The sequence below is a fragment of the Papio anubis genome, chromosome 5 (genome assembly GCF_008728515.1).
Source record: "Papio anubis isolate 15944 chromosome 5, Panubis1.0, whole genome shotgun sequence".
Lineage (NCBI taxonomy): Eukaryota > Metazoa > Chordata > Mammalia > Primates > Cercopithecidae > Papio > Papio anubis.
The window spans coordinates 37,525,042-37,533,596 of NC_044980.1; the positions used below are offsets into that span (position 1 = coordinate 37,525,042).

General features: G+C 42.9%; 1 long non-coding RNA gene across 1 annotated transcript; it reads right to left on the minus strand.

Annotated features, from left to right (window-relative positions):
• Window positions 1–386: 386 nt before the first annotated feature.
• Window positions 387–7,982, minus strand: LOC103885039. The gene is made up of 3 exons (XR_002522507.2): window positions 7,148–7,982; window positions 3,433–3,498; window positions 387–2,778 (listed from the first exon to the last, which is right to left on the minus strand). It is a non-coding gene; the product is annotated as an uncharacterized LOC103885039 (long non-coding RNA).
• Between the last annotated feature and the right edge of the window lie 573 nt (window positions 7,983–8,555).

Below are 8,555 nucleotides of genomic sequence, written 5' to 3' on the forward strand. Positions count from 1 at the left end.
ATTTGGATGGGTGCCCACCATCTAAAAAGCTACTAGGATAGTGGTTGTTGACTGAGAAGGTAGAAGCAGGTTGTGGAAGTGGGAACGGTGTCTGAATCAAAATACACACATCCTTGGTTCTGTGATTTTAAAGCCATCTTGAGAAATCTCAGAAATGTAATTCTGATACTCTCCCTGATCAAGAGCCACTGCAGTAGTATGAGTTTGAGATTTAACCTCAATCATATATGCTTACAAGAGATACGAAAATGCATATTTGACATGAACAGAAACACACTTCTGAGATAAGAAGCCGACTCTTCACAAATGTCTTACTGATGCTTTTTGATAAAATGCTCTGTGCTTTTTTTTTTTTTTTTTTTTTTTGAGATAGGGTCTCACTCTGTTGCCCAGGCAGGAGAGCAGTGGCACAATCATGGCTCACTGCAGCCTCAACTTCCCTGGGCTCAGGTGATCCTCCCACCTCAGCCTCCCAAGTAGCTGTGCCTTGGAGAGTTTAGATAACCTGCTAAATGTTCACTCCTGTTGGGTGATGGTGCTGGGGTTTGAAGCTGAGGACTTCAGGTATGTTGTGTGGACTCTCCTCTGCTAGTAGCTGAGGGCTACCGGTGTGGACTCTGCTTACTGGGCAGCTCAAAACGCTCCAAGGATTCTGATCTTAGAAAGTCTCCTGGGGGTTTGGGGAGAAGACAAGAGGTTGGGCTGGCTCCCAACCAAAAGCCTTGGAGACACTTTCAGGATAGTCTGGGAGCTGGGACCACAAAGAAGATAGATGAAAACAGGTAGCTGGGGACTGGGGATCCACAGCCGGGTGATGGGAGAAGAAATCCTGCTACAATATAGCTACTGGGAGCATGGCCTTGGGAGGTCGACTTCCTGGGTTTGAATCTCACCTTAGCCACTTCCTAATTGTGAAGTCATGGACACAGTTTCTCCAGCTATGAAATGGGCTCATACAAGTAGCTGCCTCAAAGCATTGTGAGAATTAAGTGAGATATATAGAAAGTGCTTAGTAAGTATACATAGTGAGCCCAGCAATAAATATTTGCTGTTATTTCAGTAAAGGAGTTTTCGGATGAAGCTCTGAAGTCTTTCTGTTACCCTTATTGCTGCCTGCTTCCTACAAGTGTGGTGCATTGGCATGTTTGGAGTGTGTGAAGTATGGACACGCTCATGAGCAAGCCAGCTTTGCCCTATGGGAAAAGGAATACATGTCAAAGGAATAATGCTATGACTTGTGACTTCTTCCTCAGGACATGAGAGGGTGTTGAGATAATTCACAGCTACTAAGCATCTCCTGGATGCTTGCCAGCACAAAATGTTGGGGTCAGCTGGACCTCCCTTTGCCCATGGTGAAGAAAGAGCACCTTTCTCGAGAGGAGGACTCTCCCCCAGGATACCACCCTGTGGGCATGGCATGAATGGTCTGGCATGGCAGGACGGACGAGCAGTGTACCCACCTGTCCCAGGTGGGCTGGAACGGTACCAAGGGTAGAGGCAGGATTGGAGAGCCACTGTTCATCATGGCCAAAGAGTGGGCTGTCCACTGCAGATCGCAGAGGAAGAACACAGGGAGCTTCTTTGGGCTTCCTAAACAGAAACTAGTTCTATTTGCAATTCATTCATCCTTACTGCTCAAGTCTTTGGAATGGACATTTACAAGCCAGAGATACTTGAGGGTGGTTTTCCCAGACTTGGTGCATCTCCTAGGAGGTGATCCTAGCTGGAGGTCAGGCCAGAATGACTCCCGGGAAGCCAATTTTATCCTGACCAGTGGGAGCCAAGGGAGCACTTCAGAATGAGAGCACTCCGTTGTTTTGTGGCGTGAGGGAGCAGTCAAGTAGGGTTGATTTGGGGCTGAAACTAAAGAGAAAGGAGGTTTGGGACCAGATCTTGTAAGATGGTCTCCCTTTTGTCCTGTTTCTCAATCATAGATTACGTGTTACAAACAGCCTGGACGCTGAGACTTGGAGCAGAGGAAAGCAGCTCCCTGGCTATTCCTGGCGAGAATTATAATAACTCACAGAGGAAGAGATTTTGTCTCACAACAGGGAGTCTCAAATTAGTCAAAGACTTGGAATGGTTTTCTGATAAATGAAATGTAATCAATTATGGTGACTTCTTTTGGGAATTTTATTGACTTACTCCTTCCTCCTTGTTTACTTTGGATTGCCACTTGGGTCAAGTGTGAAGTTGTTGATCTTACCCCATCAGCCTGGAATATGTGAGCACATCTGTGGCCATGACACAGAACACAAATGGCCTGATATAAAACGTGGTGCTAAGTAAACCACATAATCAAAGAGGTACAAACTGACTATCATCTTGAGCCAACAGGAAGTGATTTTTTAAGTGATGGTTTGAAAAAGAATATGACAGCACTAAATGTTGAAGCAACCGCAACTCTCCTTTATGGCTGGTGGGAATGTAAATAAATAAGAGCACTTTAGAAAACTGTTTGGCCATTTCTCCTAAGGTTGAACATGTGAATACCTTATGTTCCAGCAATTCCAGTCCTACGGCGTGTATCTGACAGAAATATATACGCGTACACAAGAGAGATGTACAAGAATGTTCATAGTTACACTACTCAAAAAAGCCAATATATAGACTACCTGTTTTGCACAGCTTCAAAATCATCTTGTCCTGATTTTTGCAGGCATTTGTTTCTTGCAAGTATAGTCAGTGATGCCTTGCCTGGGGCCTGCACCATATTGATTTCCTGCAGTGCAGCTTCTTTGACTTGAGATTTTCCAGGACAACTCATGTATGTGTAATCTAGAAGAACAAGAGAATTTTGCTGGTGGCGTCGTCCTTGACCAATGTGGAGCAGGAGCAGATGGACAATGGACCAATGTTTCCATTGTCCATGTTTCCATGGTAACATGGCTGCTGTAAATGATCCTGCGGCTGATTTCAAGCTACCATTTAACACGTGGCCCACAACATTTCTGAATATTTTATCATTGGCTCTTATGAGCCGGTATGATCTGGCTCAGCATACTACCTGCTCTAACCAATAGCTGCCATGTGAGAAAGTGGTTCCAGTGTGTCCTGATCTTGGACTCTTTTTGAAGGGGAGCCAGAAATCTGGATTTGCATGTGAAAACTCCTGATTTTTAAATTATATCGACTAGTTCAAATTTTTCAAAAACACTTGACAAACCAGGAAAAAAAAAAAAAAAAAAAACTCAACGACATCTGCAAGCTAGATTTAGCCTATAAAATGCCAAAATTTTTCCCCCCCTTTGGTGTACAGAGTAAACCTTTTGAGGAGGGTCTTTCAGTCTCAGTGACGAAGCACAGTTTTTTGCATAGACAGAGTTCAGGACTTAATCTGCATGGCCGTATGGTGTTATGAACTCAGTCTTAACTGGGGATTGAGTAACATGGGTTCTAGTCTCGGTTTTCTATGAAAATTACTTTACTTACCTGGACCTCAGTTTCCCCATATGCATTAAGACATCTTCTGAAGAAGTTCTTCTCATATCAGAACACCTAGGATTATATGAGTATAAAATTATGTTAGGTGCTTCTTTGGGACTAAACTCCTCAGTGGTGCAGGGAGAATTGAAGGTTCTTGGTTGTTGGACAGAGATTCCAGGCTTGCAGGCTGCAGCTGTCTCTCCTTCCACTCCCTTCACTCATAAAAGAGAAGCTGTGGCTTTCCCCAAGCCATCGTTCTAACAATATCCATTTGACTGCTGGGGAAGCCCAGGCCTGATGCTTTGTGGTCCTCAGACTTCTTGAGAAAAAGTCCACTTTCTTAAAATAAAACATGATGTGGTAGGGAGACTTCAGCCCTGGCATTGTTACCCTGGGCTTATGATGTGGCTCTGTCACTTCTTAACTAGGAACTTCATCCTTACTTTTGTCATAGGACTTCCTGCCTCACAGAAATTGCGACAAGAAGCATCCACTGTTTCAAGCGTCTAACATGGCCTCTGGCATATAGTGTGAAATGAACACTAATTACCACCATCCTTGTGATTTATCAAGGCGTTCACCTATGGAGAAGGGCTGGGTGGCCAGCAGCCCAAATAGTCATTAAAATTTGATCTTATGTCTCCTTGTGTTTAATTTGGTTCAATTTACTCTGATATTTTAGAGATTCTGCCAACATTAATATTTCTGCAAGATCCGGACAGGTCTGGACACAGAGATTCTGATCTAATCCAAATTTGTGGGCTGAGGAATGCTTCAGAGAGAGATGCTACTATATATTCTGCTGAAGAAGATTCACATAGCAGGAAGAAGAAGATTTAAACTTTGATTATTTGAAGAGGCAATGAAGTAGTCTAATCTGTGCTATTAATTTGTTTAAAGATAACATGTGCAAGTTCCCTAAAGACAGCATAAGTAACTATATATCAGAGTCTGAGACAAAGGGAAAAATCAGTAATACTGATCTTGCATTTATTTAAAATTTTGATATTTTGTGCATCATGGATTTTTCATTAATTTTGATTTATAAAATGTTGCATTCAACTCTTTTTTTCTTTTTCTTTTTCTTTTTTTTTTTTTTTTTTTTTTAAGACAGAGTCTCACTCTGTTCCCTAGGCTGGAGTGCAGTGGTGCAATCTTGGCTCACTGCAACCTCTGCTTCCCGGGTTCAGGTGATTCTCATGTTTCGGCCTCCTGAGTAGCTGAGATTACAGACACGCACCCACCATGCACAGCTGATTTTTGTATTTTTAGTAGAGACAGGGTTTCCCATGTTGGCCGGGCTGGTCTTGAACTCCTGACCTTAGGTGAGCCTCCTGCCTCGGCCTCCCAAAGTGTTGGGATTACAGGCGTGAGCCACCACGCCTGGCCCCTAATTCTCACTTTAATCTTACTGTGCTAAGCAGCTTGATATATGACTAGGCTTCTCTGGGATTCTGTTTCTTTGATTTTAAAATAACGTAGAAATATATTTATACTTTTTGCAAAATTATTTTTGAATACCTAAATGCTTTCTAAAATTATTACATTAAAATTTCATTTTAATTACTGATTTTTTTTTTCTTTTTGCATCGCCTGTAAGTACAAGGACAATTAGTAAGAGTGTTTGGTTGCAAACAACAGAATTCTCTGTAGCTACATCAATTGTAGTGACTGAACTGTATTGGTTTTTACACAGAGTACCTAGGACAGTTGGACAATCAGGCTTGGAGGCTACTGAGCTGGATACCTTAATTATTGCTCCAGGAGAGTCTCTGCTGTTATAGCACAGCAGGGGAACTACCACTGGAACCACCACAACCTTGGACTCTGCAAACTAAGTGTCTCTCTGTCACCCTCATCAGAATTCCTCCACTCTGCACTCTTTCTTATGCAACGCTCTCCTACAATCAAAGTCTGGCACGGTCTATCTGAAGAGGCCAGGGCCCTGCTTATGTCCAGCTATAGACAACTTAGGAAAGTGAGTTTCTGGCTTCTTCCTGGAGAAGTGGGATTCATAAATCTGGACATCTTCAAACCAAGGAAGGGTACTGAGAAATTGCTAGGCAGCCAGATGACTAGAGCTCATATGAGTGCATTTTTTTCTGGATAACTTTGCAGGGTGCCACGTGTAATTGTGCAAGCGGTACAATATATACAGGCCCCACTGCCATGGGGTCATTTCTGCTGGTTCAGGCAGTATCATGGGTGTGTGTGCAAATATGAGGACAAGGGACTAAATGCACATGTGGAGAATCACTCTCCTCTTCCCTGAAACCACATTCATACTTCAAGCCACCCCTTTCCCCTGCCCCTCCTGGGAGAAAGGTTGGAAGCAAAAGTGTTTGTGAAGATTCAGGCTGAGATACTTACTTCTGGTGTCCCCATCGCTCACTTGAACCCATAGATTTCCCCCATTTCCTTACCGTAATCTGCTAATAACGTGACTATCCTGCCCCACGGGATGCTCTCTGGACTCATTAAGTCTGAAAATGCTTGGGAAATGCATCTGCCAAAGCCTACAGCCAACTGTCATTATTATCATCTGCTTACAGACGCTCTCCCAGGCAGCAAAATATTTTCAAGCTCTAAAATCCTGGCCCTAGTCTATCCCTTTATTTTCATCTTACCTAGCCTGGGTAGATTCTCTGTAGGACACACAGACTCAAAATCAATGTCCCATCTGTCTCTTGTTTACAGCTTATCAGGTGCCCAGGGCACCAACACAAGGAGGTGTGTTGTGAAATGAAACAGTGAATTCCCTGGGAGCGTTTCCTCTTCTGAACTGATTTAACTTTAGCTCTCTGAAGCTTTCTCCTCCTTTGGCTTCTGAGAATGGTGTGCTGGTTTGAGAAGCAAGAACTTTTCATTGGCATAGCTATTAATATTGACTAATACGGACTTCTTGTGCCTTGCTCCAGTTTGAAATTTATAAAGATGGCTGCCTCATTGCATGTGTGTGTGTCTGTGTGTGTGTGCATGTGTGCGTGTGTAATTGCTTTGCTCCTTCTTTTGCATGTGAGTAGATCGAGCTTAAGGATCAGGACTCATCTCTGTCTCCCCACAACAATGCCTCAAAAAGGGGAGGGGGTCATGAATGTTTCAAAAATAACTTACATTTTTTATGCATAAATCTTCTTTTGCTCCTTCTTTCCTTTCTTCCTTCCTTACTTCTTTCCGTCCTTCCTTTCTCTTCCCTCTCTCCAATCTGTTTCCCCTTCGTCTCCCTTTGCCTCATCCATGCCCCATTCTTTCTCCCCCAACTCCAGGACTGTGTGACTTTTCTCTTTGACCTTTTATCCTCACTGCTTCTTTGGCTATGATTTGAATCTGGGTCACTAGAATAAGTGTGTCCTCCCTTTCGTGTAGACTATACAGGTTGACTGCTTTGTAGATTTTGGCATTTTGTAGGGCATCATATGGATGCAATTTTTCTGGATAACTTAGCAGGGTCCCACATATAGTTGTGCAAATTGTATACTGCACACAGACCCCTGCAGAGTGAGCAAATAGGGTAAAAATCTAACCCATGCTACTGTCTCCAAACTGTGTATCCTGGGCAAGTGCTACATCCATTGAAGGAAAAGTCATGCTTTTGTAATTTGGTGACTAATCATGGCTCAGTCCTAGCAACCAATTATGCACACACAAATAGGCACTGCATAATTGTTTACCACACCACATTCCCTCAAGTCATCTGAATTTACATACTCTCAAAACTCACATGGCTTCCAGCGGTGCACATCCCCAAATTCCCTTCCAAGGCAAGTTGGTGGTCGAAAATCACACTGCTGTTATTTCACCCCCATCACATTTCATCATATGTGAGTTGGTTTTTCTACAGAAACGATGTGACAAGCAGTGATTATATCCTAAGGGTGACATCACAATCACCTATTTAAGCTATTATATTGTTGAAAATTGTTTATTGCGAAGGAAAGATATAAGAAAACCCTATTTTTCTATATTACTATTTAAACAATCATAAAAACAATAATCCTAAGTAAGATGTTATTTTGGAAAGATTGTATAATTTGAGAGGCAGGCCTTCAAAAGAATAGCAGGTTTAATTAGGAGAGCAGAAGGAGGCAATCGAAACCTCTGTGGGGATGCTGATATACTCCACAGGTGTAAGATTCTGACAAATTTCAGAGGATGCCAACTAGGTTCTTCGTTTAATTTAATTTCATTGCAAACCCCAGGGTAGTTAAATCTGTAGAACTGTTCTTAGATTTATTAAACTTAATACAGCTTATTTCTTGGCTTACAAAAGAGACCAAGAAAGGAGAGGGAATAACACTTTTCAAACGAGGTAAATAGGCAAGAGTTGGAAGAAACTAGGAAGATAATTGAAATGCATGTCTCACCATGCATGAGAAGGAAATTAGCTAGCATGGAAATAGCTGAAGTGGAAGCAGTGAGTGTACACGCTCCTCATGAAGTTAGCAGGGCATATTAGTCCTTCTCACACTGCTATCAAGAACTACCTGAGACTGGGTAATTTATGAAGAAAAGAGTTTAATTCACTCACGGTTCCACAGGCTGTGCAGGAGGCATGGCTGGGGAGGCCTCAGGAAACTCACAGTCATGGCAGAAGGTGAAGGGGAAGCAAGCACCTTCTTCACATGGCAAAGAAGGAAAGACAGAGACAGAGAGAGAGAGAGAGAGACAGTAAATAAGGAAGTGCTGCACACTTTCAAACAACCAGATCTCGTGAGAGCTCACTCACTATCATGAGAGTAGCAAGGGGGAAATCCACTTCCATGATCCAGTAACCTCCCTCCAGGTCCCTCCCCCAACACTGAGGACTACAATTCAACATGAGATTTGGGTGTAAACACGGAGCCAAACCATATCACAGAGGAGACCATGTAAGGCCCTGGAGAACATGTGGGGCTGGGAAGGGCACAGGTGTAATGTGCTGGGACTGATGTTTCTGAAAGGACCAGTCTGGCTGCTGTGTTTGTCAGGGATCAAGGTGGAATGTGAGCAACGTACTTGATTATAGCAGAACCCAGAATATGAACTGGGTTATATTCTGGACACATTTTAAAGGTAGAACCATCAACGTTAGCTCACGGTTAGTGGTACCTTTGACCCAATGGATTGGTTGACTACGGAGGAGTAGAAGG